Below are 20862 nucleotides of genomic sequence, written 5' to 3'. Positions count from 1 at the left end.
TTTTGTGACTAGCTTAATTTATGTAGCATAATGTCTTCAAGGTTCACTGGTGTTATAGCATGTATCAAAAGTTCCTTCCTTGGGGCTGGGCACGGTGGCTCATGCCTGTAATCCCAGCACTTTGGGACGCCAAGGCAGGTGGATGGATCACTTGAAGTCAGGAGTTTTACTGACCAACATGGTAAAACCCTGTCTCTACTAAAAATATAAAAATTAGATGGGTGTGGTGGCACATGCCTGTAATCCCAGCTACTCAGGAGGCTGAGGCAGGAGAATCAGGCTTGGGAGGCAGAGATTGCAGTGAGCCACGATAGTGCCATTGCACTCCAGCCTGGGTGACAGAGGGAAACTGTCTCAAAAAAAAAAATCCTTCTTTGGCCAGGCTCAGTGGCTCATGCCCGTAATCCCAGCACTTGGGGAGGCTGAGGCGGGAAGATTGCTTGAAGCCAGGAGTTCAAGACCAGCCTGGGCAACATGATGAGAACTTATCTCTACAAATAATAAAAAAAAAATTAGCAGGGTGTGGTGGCTCATACTACTCAGTAGTAGTCCTTGCTACTCAGGAGGCTGAGGTGGGAGGATCTCTCGAGCCTAGGAGGATAAGGCTGCAGTGAGCCATGATGGTGCCACTGCACTCCAACCTGGGTGACAGAGCAAAACTGTCTCAAAAAAAAAAAATTTCCAGGCTGGGCACAGTGGCTCACATCTAATCCCAGCACTTTGGGAGGCTGAGGTGGGTCGATTACCTGAGGTCAGGAGTTCAAGACCAGCCTGGTCAATGTGGTGAAACCCTACCTTTACTAAAAACACAAAAATTAGCTGGGTGTGGTGGCATGCACTTGTAATCCCAGCTTCTTGAGAGACTGAGGCAAGAGAATTGCTTGAACCGGGGAGGCGGAGGGAGGCTGCAGCAAGCTGATATAGTGCTCCCAGCCTGGACAGCAGAGTGAGACTCTGCCTCAAAAAAACAAATTCCTTCCTTTGTAAGGCTGAATATTTCATTGTAAGGATAAGCCACATCTTGTTTATCCATTCATCCATAGACAGATGCTTGGATGTCTTCCTCCAGGCTGGAGTGCAGTGGCACAATCTCAGCTCACTGCAACCTCTTCCTCCCAGATTCAAGCAATTCTCCCGCCTCAGCCTCCTGAGTAGCTGGGGTTGCAAGCATGCACCACCACACCTGGGTAATTTTTGTATTTGTTTTTCAGTAGAGATGGGGTTTTGCCATGTTGGCCCGGCTGGTCTCCAGCTCTTGACCTCAAGTGATCTGCCCGCTTCAACCTCCCAAAGCACTGAGATTATAGATGTGATCCACTGTACCCATCCAGGAACTTTCATTTGGTAATATTTTCAAACTCATTTTAAAAAGTTGGAAGAACAGTACCAAAACACTCCTGTGTATCATTTACCCAGACTCATCATTTTTTAAAAAATAAATTTTTATTTTTGAGTAATTTTAGATTTGCTGAAAATGCAAAGTAATTACCATTCCCAACTCCATTTCACTCAGCTTCCCCTGATTTTAACATCCTACCTAACCAGGGTGCATACATTTGTCAAAACTAAGAAATGGGCATTTGTTCCAGGCTATGAACTAAACTACAGACTTGATTAGAATCTCGCCAGTTTTTCCTCCAAGGTCTTTTTCCTGCTGCAGGATCTGATCCAGGGCCACAAGCTGCCTCTAGTCAGATGCCAGTCAGAATTGGTGAGAGATGACAAAACCAGCTGAGCCCGAAATGCCATCAAATGTCAAGTTCAAGGTGAAATCTCTCCCAGGTTGCCAGGAGGTGTGAGCAGGGCTCTAAGGAAGAATAGAGATTGGAAAGGAGGCTGCTATCTCTGCCTGTCTGCAGAGGGGTGGTGTGAGCGCCTTGACCGCCTAAAGGGAAGACTTGGCCCAGGGCCTCTACCAACCCCACAGCTGGCGGGATTGGTGGGAGGCATGCATGAGTCAAGGGTCCAGGTGGGGAGCTACGCCTGAGCAGCCTCTTCCAGGCTGGAGGAGAGGGGAGGAAGGTAGCAGGTGCAGGGCCGGGGCGATGGGCAGGAAGCCGAGGGAAACAAGCCTGGAAGCCTCCTCTCTTCCCCAGGAAGCAGGTTCCTCAGTCATCTGCTAAGAGGAAGGGGAGCAGGGTGGGATTTGGGAGTGAGCCTTGCTGTGGCCAAGCAGCACCGAGAATGCCCCGGAGTATGGGGCAGGCATGTGGCTGCCTCCAGGGAGGTGCGCTCCAGGGACTCTGCAGACCGAGGTGACACGAGGAGGTGGCCACAGGTTGACGCAGGGCAGGGTGGACAGGCAGCTAGGACTGAGGGTACAAGGAGCGGCAGTTAAGTGAGCAGTCCTTAAAACTGTAAACCTCTGCTTCTCTGATCCCCAGTATCTGGGGCTGTGGGTTTCTTTTTCCATAGCATCTTCTGCACTACTTATCATGCATGCCCTATGTCTACTGTCCACTCTCTGCTTCCCCTGCCAGGATGTAAGCTCCTTGAGGGCAGGATCCTTCTTGGACGTGCCCACTTCTGCATCTCCAGAATAGCACCTGGCAGAGGAGCAGCTATTTGTGGATGCTGATCCAAGGAGGCTGTGCGCCTCGGCCCGGTGATCCCAGGGAGTCAGCCTCAGGCCTTTCCCTGCCGGTTCAGAGTCTCCCAAGACAGGGAACAGATGCTCACATTACACCAAGCTGCCCTTCTCCATCCTCCCTCCCACCTTTCAGCTGTCTCTCTATCAAGCATGAGCCACAATTCCCCAAATTTGCTAGCAAATGGTGGATTATTCCCTCTAGTACCTCCCTACTGAGCCCAGGAGAGACTGTGAGGTCTAAAGCTGCTTCTATGGCACCGGGATCAGGGATCAGAGATTTGATGTTGCAGGAACTGGTTAGGAGGCGGCTGCTGCCCTGCTCCTGGCGAGGGTCTTATCTGAACTGGGTGTGGGTGGAGTAGTATTGTCACAAGACTGCATCATGATATGGAAACCATCCAGACATTGATGGACCTTTATCCCAAATTCATCACCTTCTTTACTTCTCTAAGCCTCAGTTTCCACATCCCTAGAACAGGGATTAAAAGGCTGTTTTAGCAGTCACTGAGAAAGCTGCTGTAAGGTACCAAGCATGGCCCGGGCAGAGCAGGGCTCGTGGATGTCAAACTGTCTGGCAGCAAGAGCCCTGCTGGGGTGGGGGCAGGGGGTGGGTGACACTTGGGCCGGCTGTGGGCTGATGCCACTCAGGGTGCAGGAGCCCAGGGCTGGTTGTGGGCAGCTTCCCCATTTCTCTTTCTGAATTCTCTGCCCAGTCTGCCAGCTGGCAAGCCCCTCTCCCAGCTCCGGAACACTTTCTTCTCCCAGTCTCATCCCTGCAGCTAAATTTCAAGGAGACACTTTATGTTCATTCAAACGCTCCTCCCCCTTCAGCCTCCCTAAGTGCTGGGATTATAGGCGTGAGCCACCACATCTGGCCAGGGATCCATTCTTTTAGGGGCCGGCTCTCAGCTGGAGAAAATGTATGTGGGGGCTAGTCAAGGCACCTCACTCCCTGCTAGGGTGTTCCTTAAATGGCATCTTGCCTTTTTCCAGGAGACATGGTTTTAATCCATTCGAGTGGTACTTGTCCCCAGATGGCTCCAAAGGATGACTCTTAGGCCTGGGGTGCCAGCTCTTGGACAGGCTCCAGCAGCAGACATCTACACAGCTAGAAGTCTAGCCTGTGGGCTCAGCTGGCCAGATTTACAAATGTGAGTAAGATGAGCCTAATAGGGCTGCCTTCCCATCCCTATCAAGTGGAGTGATTAGCCACAGAAAAGATGAGTACTTGGTGGGGTGTGGTGGCTCACGCCTGCAATCTCAGCACTTTGGGAGGCCAAAGTGGATGGACCAGCTGAGGTCAAGAGTTTGAAACCAGCCTGGTCAACATGGTGAAACCCTGTCTTTACTAAAAAATACAAAAATTCACCGGGCATGGTGGTACGTACCTGTAATCCCAGCTACTTGGGAGGCTGAGGCAGGAGAATTGCTTGAACTCGGGAGATGGAGGTTACAGTGAGCTGAGATTGTGCCACGGCACTCCAGCTTGGATGACACAGCAAGACTCCATCTCAAAAAAAAAAAACAACTGTGAGTACTAGAAAGGCCTGGAGAAACTACTAAACCCTGGCTATACACATCCAGCTACAGGGCCATGTAGGTGATGGCAGTGGGTGGGGAGAACCACAGGACATAGTGGAGCTTATGGCAACTGGAGAGCATGTGACCCTTCTCAATGGGGCAGCCACTACCCAGCTCCCATGGGCTGTTACCACGTGGGCATGTGACCCTTGTAGATGGATGATTTGCTCACAATTCTTCTTCCCTCCCTACCTTGACCATGGCTTCTTATGAGAGGCATGAACTTCCCCACCCAAGAGATGTCAGCCTTGGCTGACTTGCTTCAGCCAATGAGATATGAGTGTCTGGGATGTGTGCACAGGCATTAAATGCCCGCCTGGTAAGCCTTTGATCACGGTGAGACACACCCATCCTAGGCAGCCTCTGCCCATCTGGCCTGCTGCCCCCTTGCCCAGAAGTTCTGTCCCCTTCTGTCCACCTAAAAGAGGGGAAATTCGGTGGTTCAGGGTGCCTCAGTTTGGGGTCTGGCTGTAGCCCCCAAGTCCTAGCTGGGCAATCCTGGGCAAGTTACTTAACCTGTCTGAGCCCTAGTATCCTCATCTGTAAAATGGGGTGGGTGAGAGAACCTACTGTGTCTCAGGGAATCCAGTGGGAAAATCAGCGCAAACTGACCATCAGGTGTCAACAACCGTGATGTCTCTGGACGCCCTGTCCCATCCTTACTCCTTTTTTGGTGCCCCTACTGTGTTCCACTCAGTACTCTCACAAATATTTATTGAATTTCTGTGTGCTGGGTGCCATTGCCACCCAAATGCTTGTCCAGGACTGAAGGACTTAGAACCCCAGCTACTGAAAGTGCACTGGCACTCACCGTCAAGTGTCAGCCCCTTCGGGGATTGCTTCAGCTGAGACAGCTGCCTTTCTGGACAATGTCCCCTTCCCAGGATGGCCCCTCACCAAGGACTGCCCAAAGCAGGGATATGGAGTCCCGGCCTTCTCCTCCCAGCTCAGGATGACCCAGAAGGGCCATGTCTTTAGAACGCCCTGCATGGGCCACCGAGGCCTCTGTTGAGGTTGCATCGCAGCTCAGCTTCTCCTTAGGCCCCATCTGCTCTTTTCCACCCCTCCCATAGCCATGACCCCCAAGAATGCTCCCTAATCAGCCTTGTGACGTGAATCTCCCACTTAGTCGATGGGCATTTGAGTTGTTTCCAGCTTTGGGTGATTATGAACAAAGGCTGCTATAAACATTCTCACACAGGTCTCTGTGTGAACACAGGTTTTCACTGTTCATAGATAAATAACTAACAGAGATGTATTAGTCAGTCCTCGCACTACTATAAGGAAGTACTCGAGACTGAGTAATTTCTAAAGAAAAGAGACTTAATTGGCTCACAGTTCCACAGGCTATGTGGGAAGCATGGCAGCATCAGCTTCTGGGGAGGCCTCAGGGAGCTTAGGGAGCTTTTACTCGTGGTGGAGGGCAGAGGAAGAGAGGTGTCTTATGTGGCAGGAACAGGATGGAGATAGAGAATGGGAGGTGCCACACACGTTACACAACCAGATCTCACTATCACAAGAACAGCACCCGGGGGGGGATGGTGCTAATCCGTGCATGAGAATCCAGCCCCAGCATCCAACTACCTCCAACACTGGGGATTACAATTCAACGAAGATTTGGGTGGGAACACAGATCCAAATCATATCAGGTGGGACTGCTGAGTTGGATGGTAAATGTACATTTAACTTCATAAGAAACTCAGTTGGGTGCGATGGTTCATGCCTATAATCCCAGCACTTTGGGAGGCCAAGGCAGGTGGATCACCTGAGGTCGGGAGTTTGAGACCAGCCTGGCCAACATGGTGAAACGCTGTCTCTACAAAAAAAATCGAAATTCATTTATTAAAAAGTATGTCTTTAAAAATATCGTAATGTTTTAAGACAGTTTATAGTATAATTTGTGTTGGGCTGCATTCAAAGCCATCCTGGGCCACATGTGTCCCGTGGGCCACAGGTTGGACAAGCTTGTGTTACAGGTTTATTTTCACATTGCCCATCTTCCTTTGAGTGCAGGAGGCTGTCTCAAAGATGAGATTAGCATGCAAGAGGCTTACAGGAAGTGCTCTTGGACCAACAGCTGTGGAAGAGAAAGGAAAGAAGCAGAATTGAGCAAAAAGAGTTGAGCTGGCACTGCAATCTCAACTGAGGCCTCAGCCTACCCTGCAGGTGTTCTGAAAAATCAGATGACCCTTCTGAGCTGCTCAGGTTGGAGTGAGAAGGCCAGGCCTCTGGACCCTGTATCAGTCAGTCGGTCCAGTCTGAGCAGAGCCAACGACAGCAGCAAAGGACTAACAAAGCTCCAGGTTCTGCAGAGTTTGAGGGAGAAGCCCCAGCCTCTTCCCAAAGGGATTCTCCTACTAGCATTCAAGGTCACATAATCTATGGACTCCAGACAACTGGCACCATGTATTCGTACCCTAGCAAGGCTGAAACCACAGATGTTTTCTTTCTTCTATGCTTGCTTTCTGTACCCTTCCTCCAGGTGATATAACTGGCAAGGCCCATGTGGGAATGCTGCTTCTCTTAGGCTAAATTTTGGGGAGGGATAACAGTTCTTTCAGGATGATGAGTTATCCTGAAAACCCTCCCTCTCAATCACACCTAAAACTGCAGGTAAAACATTTTAAACACTCTTTGGCATACAAAGGTGAACTCATGAGGAAGTGAAGGAAGTCCTCAGAGGCCCCAAATGAACAAGGAGCACAAATCCATGGGGCTGTCTCAGGGACTCATTAGAACTTTGGGGAAGCATGACATTGGAGACATTTGAAATTGGTTTATCATGGAAACCAAATCTGGTTCTAGCGAAAGGCAGCTTGGACTCTAATGGCTAAAGAAGGAACACAGCTGTTTGGAACTTGTTACTTTGGGAATTCAATTTCCATAAGGAGAGGACGATTTTATTTGGCATTCTAATTCTTGGTGGAAACTTGGTCAGAGAAAGGTGTTTGTATCCACACTTTGGATACTGGGTATCTGGGCTTTCTGAGCTCATGCTGTGCAGTGTAAACCCCTCCTTACTGACCTAAGTGTCTGTATTAGTCTGTTCTCATGCTGCTAATAAAGACATACCCAAGACTGGGCAATTTACAAAAGAAAGAGGTTTAATGAACTTACAGTTCCATGTGGCTGCAGAAGCCTCACAATCATGGCAGAAGGCAAAAGAGGAGCAAAGGCTATCTTACATGGATGGCAGTGGGCAAAGAGAGAGCTTGTGCAGGGAAACTCCCATTTTTAAAACCATCAGATTTCATGAGACTCATTCACTATAAGGAGAACAATGTAGGAAAGACCCACCCCCATGATTCAATTATTTCCCACCAGGTCCCTCCCACAAGATGTGGGAATTATGGCAGCTACAAGATGAGTTTTGGGTGGGTACACAGAGCCAAACCATATTATTCTGCCCCAGCCCCTCCCAAATCTCATGTCTCCACATTTCAAGACCAATTATGCATTCCCAAAAGTCCCCCAAAATCTTAACTCATTTCAGCATTAACTCAAAAGTCCACAGTCCAAAGTCTCATCTGAGACAAGGCAAGTCCCTTCCACTTATGAGCCTATAAAAATCAAAAGCAGCTTAGTTACTTCCTAGATACAACAGGAATATGGGCATTGGGTAAACACAGTCATTCCAAATGGGAGAAATTGGCCAAAACAAAGGGGCTACAGGATCCATGTAAGTTCAAAATCCAGTGGGACAATTGAATATGAAAGCACCGAAATAATCTCCTTTGTCTCCTTGTCTCACACCCAGGTTATACTGATGCAAGAGGTAGGTTCCAATGGTCTCGGGCAGCTCTGCCCCTGTGGCTTTGCATGGCAGCCTCCTTTCTGGCTGCCTTCATGAGCTGGTGTTGACATGTCTGCAGCTTTTCCAGGTGTATGGTGCGAGCTCTCAGTGGACCTACAATTCTAGGGTATGGAGAACAGTGGCCCGCTTCTCACAGTTCCACTAAGCAGTGCCCCAGTAGGGACTCTGTGTGGGGGCTCCAACCCCACATTTTCCTTCTGCACTGCCCTAGCAGAAGTTCTCACAAGGGCCCCACCCCTCAGCAGGCTTCTGCCTGGACATCCAGGTATTTCTATACATCCTCTGAAATCTAGGCAGAGGTTCCCAAACCCCAGTTCTTGACTTCTGTGCACCCACAGGCTCAACACCACGTGGAAGCTGCTGAGACCTGGGGCTTGCATCCTCTGAATCCACAGACTGAGCTGTACCTTGGTTCCCTTCAGCCATGGCTGGAGCAGCTGGGACACAATGCATCAAGTCCCTAGGCTGCACACAGCATGGGGACCCTGGGCCCAACCCATGAAACCACTTTTTCCCCCTAGGCTTCCAGGCCTGTGATGGGAGGTTCTGCTGTGAAGACCTCTGACATGCCCTGGAGACATTTTCTCCATTGTCTTGAGGATTAACATTCAGTTCCTCCTTACTTATGCAAACTTCTGCACCCAGCTTGAATTTCTCCTCAGAAAATGAGATTTTCTATCGCATTGTTGGGCTGCAAATTTTCTGAACTTTTATGGTCTGCTTCCCTTACAAAACTGAATGGCTATAACAGCATCCAAATCACATCTTGAATGCTTTCTGCTTAGAAATTTCTTCTGCCAGACACCCCAAATCATCTCTCTCAAGTTCGAAGTTCTGCAAATCTCTAGGGCAGGGGCAAAATGCTGCCAGTGTCTTTGCTAAGACATAACAAGAGTTATCTTTTCTCCACTTCCCAACAAGTTTCTCATCACCATCCGAGACCACCTCAGCCTGGACTTCATTGTCCATATCACTATCAGCATTTTGGTCAAAGCCATTCAACAAGTCTCTAGGAAGTTCCCAATTTTCTCACATTTTCCCATCTTTTTCTGAGCCCTCCAAACTGTTCCAACCTCTGCCTGTTACCCAGTTCCAAAGTAGCTTCCACATTTTCAAGCATCTGCAGCATTGCCCCACTCTACTGGTATCAATTTACTATATTAGTCTGTTCTCATGCTGCTGATAAAGACATACCCAAGACTGGGCAATTTACAAAAGAAAGAGGTTTAATGGACTCACAGTTCCACGTGGCTGGAGAAGCCTCACAATCACAGTGGAAGGCAAAGGAGGAGCAAAGACACATCTTACATGGATGGCAGCAGGCAAAGAGAGAGCTGTGAAGGGAAACTCCTGTTTTTAAAACCATCAGATCTCATGAGACTCGTTTACTACATGAGAATAGCACAGGAAAGACCCACCCCCATAATTCAATTATCTCCCACCAGGTTCCTCCCACAACACATGGGAATTATAGGAGCTACAAGATGAGATTTGAGTAGGGATACAGAGCTATATCAGTTTCCAAAACAACTCAACATGATTTGAGATGGAAATAGCCTTGAGCGCAGGAATTACTCCATGCTTTGTCTGTCACTGGATTGCAGGGGCTTCAAGAAGGCTGTTTTTCATTTATTTAAAATGGGAGTCTCACTAGCTTGTCCAGGCTGGACTCAAACTCCTGGGCTCAAGCAGTCCTCCCACTTCAGCCTCCCAAATAGCTGAGACTACAGCATGAGCCACCGCACCTGATTCAAGAGGGCTTTGAAGGGTCTTCTCACTGGTCCTAACAAGACATGCAGGTGTGAGGACAATTACCGGGGAAACAGTCATATGGAAGTAAGGGCAGGGCTTTCTTAATATTTAATTATTACACTCCCTGGAAGGAGTGGCTATAACTTTAAGTGGCCATAGGTTTGGCTGTTGATATGGTTTGGACATTTCATTCCCTCCAAATTTCATGTCAAAATGTGGCCTCCAATATTGGAGGTGGGGCCTAGAAGGAGGTATCTGGGTCATGGAGGTGGACCCTTCATGAATGGTCTGGTGCCCTCCCTGTGGGAATGAGTGGTAATGAGTTCACCAAGAGCTGGTTGTTTAAAGGAGCCTGGCTCCTCTTTCTCTCTCTCCTCTCTCTCTCTCTCTCTCTCTCTCTCTCTCTCTCTCTCTCTCTCTCTCTCTCTCTCTCTCTTCCACTCTTTCCATGTGATGCATCTGCTACCCCTTTGCCTTCCACCGTGACTGGAAACTTCCAGAGGCCTCACCAGAAGCAGATGCCAGCACCACACTTCCTTACAGCCTGCAGAACTGTGAGCCAACTAAAGCTCCTTTCTTTATAAATCATCCAGTGTCAGGTATTCCCTTACAGCAACGAAAACAGACTAATACAGTTGTTAAGCCCAACAGAATGAAAACAGAGAATAGGATGGAGAGAAAATCTTCATTCCCTCCTCTCAGCCTCTTAGTCAGCATTCAGGGCTGTTGTGTCCCAGCCCTGAATTCTTATGCTGAAGCCCCAGCTCCCTTTCCCCTTCCATGTGACTATATCTGGAGATAGAGTCTTTAAGAGGCAGGTATGGTTAAATGAGGTTGTAAGGGTGAGTCAGGACTGCAGCTTTATAAGAAGAGGAGATTCTCTGTTTCTCTCTCTCCTTCTGCCATGGGAGGACACAGCAAGAAGGTGGCCTTCTGTAAGCCATGGAGAGAGCTCTCACCAGAACCCACACATGCTGGCACCCTGATCTCTGACTTCTAGCCTCCAGAATATCATGAGAAAATACATTTCTTTTGTGTAAATTATATGTACTTTCCATTTATATAATTTGGTTATGACAGCCCAAGTTCAGCCAACTAATACGAGGACATTGATGGAATACACTACTCAGCACAGAGAACCTGGAGGAAAATGATATACTCTTCAAGGCTCTGTTTCTTCTCTGGTGACCTCCATGCCCTGGGAGAGAAGGGCTGAACCAGGGCCTCCCAGGTTGCCATCTTGCTCCTTCTTGTCCTTCAAAGCTTACCTAAGTGCAGCTTTATTACGGCCCAATTCTCTACAGGGAGCCAGCCAGAGGGTGATAAAATCCCAAGATCTGTGTTTGTTTTGATTTTGTTTGCTTTTTTTCCAGCCTTTATGAAGATAACATATGCCCGTGGTAAAAATCAAAAGGTACAGAGATCTTATAACAAAAAGCAACAGTCTCCTCTCTTCTCCTTCCTTCCTTCCCTGGTTCACCCGCTGGAGGTATTTTCATCTAAGGTATCCACTTATAATTGCTCTCTATGTGGTGGTTATCTTGAAACTCTAGATAATGTACAAATATTAGTATTTCTTGAGTTTTTTTTTTTAGATGGAGTTTTGCTCTTGTTACCCAGGCAGGAGTGCAATGGCATGATCTCGGCTCACTGCAACCTCCACCTCCTGGGTTCAAGCAATTCTCCTGCCTCAGCCTCTCGAGTAGCTGGGACTACAGGCACAGCTGTAGTGCCAGCTTTTTTTTTAGTAGAGACGGGGTTTCACCTTGTTAACCAGGATGGTCTTGATCTCTTAACCTCGTGATCCACCTGCCTCGGCCTCCCAAAGTGCTGGGATTATAGGCGTGAGCCACCGCACCTGGCCTATTTCTTGATTTTTTTAACTTTAACCAAAAGTCGTTGGATTCCCACTGTGAAACATGAAGATCCAGCTCTCTTCCTTCTCTTCCCCCTCTGCCTCTCCTAGTTTGATGATTGTTATTGTTGTTATTTGGGTTCCATTGTGCACCTGTTAACTCTAGTAGATGAATCTCTTTCATGTGACATCAACTTTTGACAGTATCTCTTTCTAATGCATCTCTTTTCCCAGCAATGGTTTCCACTCCTGACAACCATTTTGATTTTTACATTGGCAAAGTTCTTTACACTTATCATCTGTCCCTGAATTTCAATCATATCTTCTCTGTGTTATCCATAGCTTGATTCTAAAAGTTGAAAAGAATAACATGTTTGTATTTGTATGTCCATGCAAATATTTATTGCTGTTGAATCAAGCAGTATACTGAAATATATACTTTGTGTCCAGTTTCCAACCTTGGATCACTCATGGGTTATTTCTAGCACCAAGGACTAACAGATTCTCTTTTCTCACACTGAAACAATAGCTTACAATCATGTCACATTTAATATGTTTTGAGCTGTGTCATCATTTTATCATGTAATTGTTTATTTTTCCTGCAGTTTCTAATTGCCTTTGTTTTTGGTATTGTGTACTTCACTCATATCTCCATCATACTATAAATTCTATGGCACTCCTCTTTCCCTAGGAAACTTCCCTCTTAGAATCTACTCCTCTTATTACAATTTTCACTGGTTGGTCTCTAGGCCTAGGGTTACAGGGTCTTTTGGGTGTTGATTTTCTTCCCAGAAACGTCTGTGGCCAGTGGCACCTTTGCCCAAGTTCTTGTCCTGTGTCCAGGAAGAATGAAGTATGCAGACAAGTGGAGGGTGAGCAAGATGGCGAGGAGCTTTATTGAGTGTTACAACAGCTCAGTGAGACCTGTGGTGGGTAGATGCTCTCTTTAGGCAGGTTTCCCATCAAGCATTCAGCTCTCAGCAGAGAGGCGGCCCTGGAAAGGGGGGCTCCCCTCTGCAGGCAGGTCACTGGGATGTCTCTGCAGGTCTCTGAAGCTCTCAACAGAGAGGGTAGCTCCTTTCTGCAGCTGGGCATTCTATCATCTGCTCAGCTCTGCCTGATCCTGGGGCTTTTATGGGCCACAGAGGGGAGGAAGTGAATGAGCAGCCATGGGTGGATCCAGAAAAGGCACCAGTTCCCACTTCACTCAGTTGACTGGCAGTCTGGCCCCCAGCCTTCCAGACTTCCCTGGCTGGAAGGTGGTGCCTCACCAGGGACCTGCCCACTTCTGCTGGGAATCTGCCTCCTGCTGCTGTTCATGGTGCCTGGGCTCAGCTCAACCTTGCTCTGAGATTGGAGCAGTCACTGACAGCAGAAAGAAGCCAGCTAGTGGGGACAGGCACTTCTAAGCCTGAAAGGGCACGAGGTGCCTTCCTGGGATCCCAAGACTGCAGGGATGCCTGAGTCTGCAGCACAGTTTGGGTGGCTGCAGTGGCACCTGGGAGAGCAGGGCTCCTGCCTGCTCCTGGCCCCCCAGGAGCACAAGGAAGCTCTGCTCTGCAGCTACAACTTAGGTGGCTGCAACCCCACCCAGGAGCGTAGGACTTCTGCCTGCTCCGTGGAGCATGCAGCCCTGGCCATGCCTCCCTGCTGCAGCTGGTGTGATGGCAGCACCAGGACATCTGCAGCAGCTGCTGCCATCACTAGGGTCACCAATCACCTTGGTTTTGCCCAGGACAGCAAGGTTCCCCAGGAGACAAGACTTTGTCTTAGTTTTAGTTTTAGTACTGAAATTAAAGTCAGCCAACCGGGATGAGCTGGTCACCCTGTCTAGACCTGAGATCAAACCTCAGAACTTCCCTTGACTCTCTTCTAGGTTGGATTCAGTTCTCTGGATCTTCATCTTTCTTTGTTTATTCCCCAATTTCTCTGGAGAACATTATCAAGCAACTTTGAAAGAAAGGATGTGTTTGTGTATGTATACCAAATCATCACATTGTACACCTTAAATATATAGAATTTCTATTTGTCAATGGTACTTCAATAAAACTGGGAGAAAATTTTTTTTTCTTTTGAGACGGAGTTTTGCTCTTGTTGCCCAAAGTGGAGTGCAATAGTGCAATCTTGGCTCACTGCAACCTCCACCTCCCAAGTTTAAGCGATTCTCCTGTCTCAGCCTCCTGAATAGCTGGGATTACAGGCACATAGCACCATGCCTGGCTAATTTTGTATTTTTTGTAGAGATGGTGTTGCCTGCTACACGAGTGGGGAGGGTGCTGCAGCTCCAGACAGAACTGCAGAGAGAAGTGGCGGTGACCAGCCACAGACACAGCCCTCGAGACTCGGGCTCGGGGCAAGAGATTCTGTAAAGCAAAATGTGTTTTCTGAGGATGGGGCGTCACTGATGGTCTGTTTATGAAACACCTGCACAAGTAGCAGCTCACCTGCTCCCAGCCTCTGTGCATGTCATTCAGCAATACCCTAGAAGGTACCTCACCAAAGGAGTTCAACTGCTAGGGAAGCTAAGGCCTCTGAACTGCAAGGCTGCCAAATATGACTGTGCACCTATGAAGATATTGATGTCCCACAGAAAATCCCTGCCCATCCTGCCTAGAAGCCCCCACTCCAGCCTACACAGGAGGGAATGGGGAGGCTGATTTACTCCACAGCAGAGGAAACACCAACCTGCCACCCTGTCCTTCCCTCTTACACATGAATGAGCACTGAAGGATCCCCAGGCATTTGAAGAAGACCATCCATGTGAAGGAGGAAAAGCAGGAAAGCAACAAATAATTCCCAAACAGAAGATAGCATTTAAGCCCTCTGATGAATATATTCAGGGAGAACTGCAGAATAACAGTCCATCTATAAGAGAGCTCAGTTTTCTTAGGAGAGCCAATACCTGGAGAACCATCAAAGAGCTCTTGAGATGAGCAAATATGCTTGCTGACATGAGAAGTTCAATAGGAGGACTGGAAAATACACAATCTCAACATGCAAAAGCTAAAGAAAACAGAGCTGGGGAACCTTGGAAAAAAGAGATGCCGGCTCTGTGCAAAGGAGAGCAGACTAGGACCACATTGCCTACCAGTAACACAGGGTGCTAGAAGGGAATGGGTGCAGTATGGCTTTATGTTAGAAGGGAAAATTATTTTCAACCTGGAATTGTATATCTAGCTACATTATCTACCAAAAACCTTATGGCAGAATAAAGACACGTCAAACATGGAAGGACACAGATTATCTTCAGCACTACCACTTAAACATTTTTCCTGGCCGGGTGCTGTGGCTCATGCCTCTATTCCCAGCCATTTGGGAGGCCAAGGCAGGTGGATTACCTGAGGTTGGGAGTTCAAGACCAGCCTGGCCAACATGGTGAAACCCCAACTCTACTAAAAATACAAAAATTAGCTAGGTGTGGTGGCACACACCTGTAATCCCAGCTACTCAGGAGGCTGAGGCAGGAGAATCACTTGGACCCAGGAGGCGGAGGTTGCAGTGAGCCAAGATTGTGCCACTGCACCCCAGGCCAGGTGACAGAGCTAGACTCAGTCTGGGGAAAAAAAAAAAAAAAAAAAAAGGAAGCTTCATCTCAAGATTGAATTGGGGCTTGCCGTGAAATAGAGGTTCCTGTAACACAAATAAAATTGGACATTTATGGACGCTTGTAACATGTGAGGCTCTGTAGTTCACATGCTTTACCTCATTTACTTCTCATAGTTTTTATCCCCATTTTACAATTTAAAACTGAGATGTATAAAAATTAAGTAACTTGGTCCAAATCACATGGCAGGTAAAGTGGAGGCAGAATTCTAACCCCCACCCACTCAAAGTGAAATTAGCCAAGTACCTGCCAAGCAGCTGGGGAGAAGTTTCCATGGGGCGGCTTCCAGAATCCCCACCCACATTTATGTTACAGGAAGATTGCACACACCAGGTTTCTTCCAGGAGCCTCCCCCAAGAGAGGCAGCCTTGGGACCCCTCTGACCCAGCCTGGGCAGGCAAGGGGCTGCATCCTGCCCCTTCCTCTCTTCCTTGTCATTAATGGGCCTCAGCTAGAGCCTGGCCTTGGGGCCACCTCCTGTTCTGACAGCTACAGGGAGGAGGAGGGAGATGAGACTTCCTTCAAGCTAAGCCTAAAGCAGAGCTGTTCCAGGCATTCCCTCCCGCTGGGCTGCAGGTAACAGTACCCACATGAGACAGAAATGAATACAGGGTGGGTCACAGGAGAATTAAAAAATTCCAGGCAGCAGTTTTGTCAGAAGCATTGGAACCAGAGCAATTCCATCTTGAATAGGGGCTGGGTAAAAACAGGCTAAGATCTACTGGGCTAGTCACAGGATGAAACAGGAGGTCAGCCCAAGATACGGGTCATAAAGACCTTGCTGATAAAACAGGTCGCAGTAAAGAAGCCAGCCAAAACCCACCAAAACCAAGATGGCGACAAGAGCAATCTCTGGCCGTCCTCACTGCTACGCTCCCACCAGCGCCATGACAGTTTACAAACACCATGGCAACATCCGGAAGTTACCCTGTATGGTCTAAAAAGGAGAGACACGAATAATCCACCCCTTGTTTAACATATATAATCAAGAAATAACCATAAAAATGGGCGGGGCTGCTCTGTCTATGGAGTAACCATTCTATTATTCCTTTACTTTCACAATAAACTTGCTTTCACTTTACAGACTTGCCCTGAATTCTTTCTTACACAAGAACCTTCTCTTGGAGTCTAGATTGGGACCCTTTCCTTTAACAGTTTCATATGACTAGAAGTTATAGGCTGATAAAACCCTGAAAACCAGAGTGTGGACCAAGCTGCCTGAGACCAACTGGACCCAACATAGTGCTGGATTTGACCCAGGCTCCACCTAGGACCTTATTATACGCTTATTAACGTCCTAAATCACACACCCGCCAGTGCCAGGACAGTTCCAAGACCACCCATATTTGGTGTAAAAATGTGTGGCACCACAATTCTGAGAAATGCCCACCTTTTTCCAGAAATTTTCATGAATATCCCACCCCTTGGTTAAATAAACCCATAAAGATGAAACCCCAAACCCCACTGTGCGATCCTCTCTTGAGAACGCTGAATTCCCCTTTCTTGTGTACTTTTCGCTTTGCAATATATCTCCATGCTTTCACTATTTCCTGACTCATCCTTGAAATCCTCCTCAAGATGGTGTCAAGAGCTGGGTTGAAGTCCCACTGGCATTCGGGGACCTCCTCCAGCCCATCAGTATCATGAAGAGTATTTGAAGTGACAGCCACAGCGTACTGAAGGCCTACCATGGTCAAATACATCAGCTCCAATTCTCCATAACTCTTAAAGAGAAGGACTTTCATCCCCATTCTTCTGATAAGAAAACTGAGGCACAGTTTTAAGGAACTTGTCCAAACCACCCAGCTGGTCAGCAGCAGAGCCAGACTTTAACTGGGTCTGAAAGGTACTCATGGCAATGTGCCCTAGAGACAGCGACAAAAAACTTCCATTTCCCCTACAGCCTTGCTGGACAGCCAGGCCCCAAAGGCTGGGCTCAGGCTCAAGAGGCCCCTAGCCAAGGCACTCCTAATGCCACTGGGTTGCCACCCTTGGGAATTTTCAAGGGTAACCTTGGGCACTGTCCCCTTCAGAACCCCTGTCTGGAAAAACAGCCACCTGATTGTTGGTCAAGACTCTGGATTAATCCTTCACCAGCCTGGCCCTAGCTGGCCACTTGACCCAGAGCTGTGCGCAGCCAGGGATGTGTCCTTGCGGCCAGCAGGGCTTCCATTACCACATTGACAGCTGGCTCACAGAGCTGGCAGCCTGGTCGATGCAGCTGTGGAGAATGTGGGGAGTGGTGGTAAAAAAAAACTTGACCGGGCGCGGTGGCTCACGCCTGTAATCCCAGCACTTTGGGAGGCCGAGGCGGGTGGATCACGAGGTCAAGAGATCGAGACCAACCTGGTCAACATGGTGAAACCCCATCTCTACTAAAAATACAAAAAATTAGCTGGGCATAGTGGCGCGTGCCTGTAATCCCAGCTACTCGGGAGGCCGAGGTAGGAGAATTGCCTGAACCCAGGAGGCGGAGGTTGTGGTGAGCCGAGATCGCGCCATTGCACTCCAGCCTGGGTAACAAGAGCGAAACTCCCTCTTAAAAAAAAAAAAAAACTTGGGGAGTCCAGGGAAAGGGGGTGAGAATGACAGGAAAGGAACAGGATGTAAGGTCCAACTTTTAAGGATAATTGCCACAAAGATTGGAGATTGTAGAGAAAACATTTGCAAAAGCATCAAACCCAATGCCTCCCCTTTCCCAGAAGAAGTCAGCATCAGAGACCAAGAAGGTAGGGAGGGGGTCCTGGTGCGGTGGTGGGGGGCGGACACCAGGAGGGCCTGGAAGGGGGCAGTAGGTTCTCGGGGGTCAAGGGGCGGAGAAGAGCTGCCCAGAGCCACTGGGCGGAGTGGCTGGAACCCTAGAGGAGCTCCCGCTGCCTGCCAGGCTCTCAGCAGGCTCAGCTCTCGCAATTGGCCTTAAGACTCCGGATGGAGATGCAGTCTCCCCTTTACCGATGAGTCTCACTCCACTTTATGAGCCTTGCTGCAAGAAATTTCTATTTTCCTGCCCTCTGGGGACCCCTCTCCTCCTTCCCGACTTGGGAGGAGGAGAAGGCAAGGCTGGGGCCGGTGCGCAGCCAAGGGTCCCCAGGCCGAGCTCCTCATGCATAAAGCAGGGAGGCTTTTCCTCCGCAGCTCATTAGAACCTCTGGGCCGAAAGACTGGCCCCGTCATTTCCCTTGCAAATGAAGTTCCCGTTCCGCGGCCTTTTCCTCTTTAATGCCTCGTCAACCCAGCAGGCGACCCGGAGCCCGCTGCTCGACTCCGCCCGGCGCGGGGCAGCTGTTTGGCTCATTTCGATTAGCGGGACGCGTCCCTGGTAAACAGCCAAGGCCGGCTGCAGACCCTGACCCCCGACGCCGACCCGAAACCCTGAAGACACGGCTGCGACCCCACCGGTAATTAGGAGGTTTTCAAGGCTGGTGTCCCCCAAGCCCAGACCAGCTGGAGAGCTCAGTCCCCGGTCCCGCTGTGCTCTCCACCGCCAACCTCTCAGGAGTCAAGGAACCCGCCTTCAGTGTGTAAGTGGGACTGGGGGCCTCGAGAGAGGAAGGGTGGTGTTTGGGGAATCCTGGCCAGTTCTTAAGGCGTCTAGATGGCTACGGGCCACGTCTGCCGGCAGAGCTCAGCTCCAGATAAACCCAGAGAAGAAAAACTCAAGCCGCACACCCTCTGGATGCCTCAAAGTCTTTCTATCTGTTAACAGGCTAATGAAATTATCTACCTGGTAGGGAATTAGGAGCAAATGAGACGATCTGGGTATAGCCACAGTATCTGGAACTGAGAAGGTGCTTATTAGCGGCCAGGTGCGGTGGCTCACGCCTGTAATTCTAGTACTTTGGGAGTCCGAGGTGGGCAGATCACCTTAGGTCAGGAGTTCGAGACCAGACTGATCAACCTGGCGAAACCCCGTCTCCACTAAAAATACAAAATTAGCCTGAACTGGTGATGCGTACCTGTAGTCCCAGGTGTAGAGGCTGAGGCAGGAGAATCACTTGAACCTGGGAGGCAGAGGTTGCCTTGAGCCAAGATCACGCCATTGCACTCCAGCCTGGGTGACAAGAGCGAAATTCTGTCTCAAAAAAAACAAAAAACAAAAAGAAAGTGCTCAACAGATGCTAGCCACGATTTTCGTTAATATTCGATCACTGCTTTGCCCTGTGCAGACATCAAACCCACCACACAGTGTACAGTGATCCTGCTGCAGAAACAGCCACTTACTAACCTTGAGAGTGTGGATCAATTACTTAAATTCTCTGTGCTGTGGTTCTTGAGTGTAAATAATGTACCTATTTTGCCTGGTGGGGTGGCTCATGCCTGTAACCCCAGCACTGTGGGAGGCAAAGGCAGCAGGGTCACTTGAAGCCAGGAGTTTGAGACCAGCCTGGGCAATATAGCAAGATCCCAACTTTACAAAAAGTTAAAAAAAAAAAAATTAGCTGGGCCTAGTAGTGCACACCTGCAGTCCCAGCTGCTCAGGAGGCTGAGATGGGCTGCGGTTACGGGGGGTGGTCACTTGAGCTCCTCAACCTCCTTGTTGAGGCTGCAGTGAGCTGTGATTGGGCCACTATATACAGCCAGGGCACCAGAGTGAGATCCTGTCTCTAAAAATAAATGAAGTACCCATTTTGTGGGACTGACAGATAACAGAGCTCAAGTGCTCCTCAGTTGAACCAGAACACTGCATCCAAATCGTTGCCCCACCCCACCTAGCTGTGTGACCTGGGCAAATTACTTAAAGTCTCTGTGCCCTGTTCTTCCTCTTAGCATGAGGGTGTGTAGTAGTTCTCACTACTAGAGTATAAGGCATTGCTAGAGAATATTTTCTATAAAGGAATATCATGGCTTGATCAAATATAATGAACAAATGTCCATGCTTTTATTTAACTCATTAATTCATGAGGGAGCCTGCAAAGTGCTACAACCAAGTTCAAAAATGAATTCAAGGAACATATATAAGTAGGCAGTCAGGAATGCGGAAATGAATTGACAAACAGATGCAACACTGGCCACGAGGCAGGAATCAATTGCATTCCATCACAGCCTCCTCCTTGGCACTGAGCTTGGGTGCGGGGACTCCTTGCCAGGGCTGCTGAGGTCAGAGTTCCTGCGTTCATCACAGCCTCTGCAGCCATCCCTTTCAAGGACCTGTCACCTTTTAGGGAGCCTCCTAGGACTGGGACACAGGTTCCCCCACCTTTCGAATCATCTGCCCTCAAAGCTCCAATCCTCTTCCTTTCTGAGGAAGTGACATTTAGTGACACTGTCTCCCATTCTCCAAGCCTCAGAGCTGTCCCACGCTCAGACTTTTATCTTCTGGGCTCAAAGCCACCACCCTCCTAGCCCTTAGGGGTGGACCAAAAAGAGAGAGAAAGAGAAAGTGCTCTGAATTCACATTCTTTTATGGTGAGGACAAATGACACATAACCATGCAGGGACATTATCCTGTCCCAAATGGACACCACCACTTTAAAATGTTGCCTTGCCTCTGTTCAGAGGGGGGCTTCTCAGTTCACCCAGGAGGGAGAGACCCTCAGAATGGTACCAGTCATCTTCTCAGGCAAGCCTTTCCTGTCCTCACCTCCCACCTCTTCCCAGCAGCCCGGCTCCACATGGCCAGAACTCCTGGGCTTAGCTCAGGTCCTCCGGGTATGGTCTGTCCCCCT

This window comes from Callithrix jacchus, chromosome 2 (genome assembly GCF_049354715.1).
Source record: "Callithrix jacchus isolate 240 chromosome 2, calJac240_pri, whole genome shotgun sequence".
NCBI classification, from domain to species: domain Eukaryota; kingdom Metazoa; phylum Chordata; class Mammalia; order Primates; family Cebidae; genus Callithrix; species Callithrix jacchus.
The sequence above is the reverse complement of the archived record's forward strand: the minus strand, read 5'-3'. Positions refer to the sequence as shown.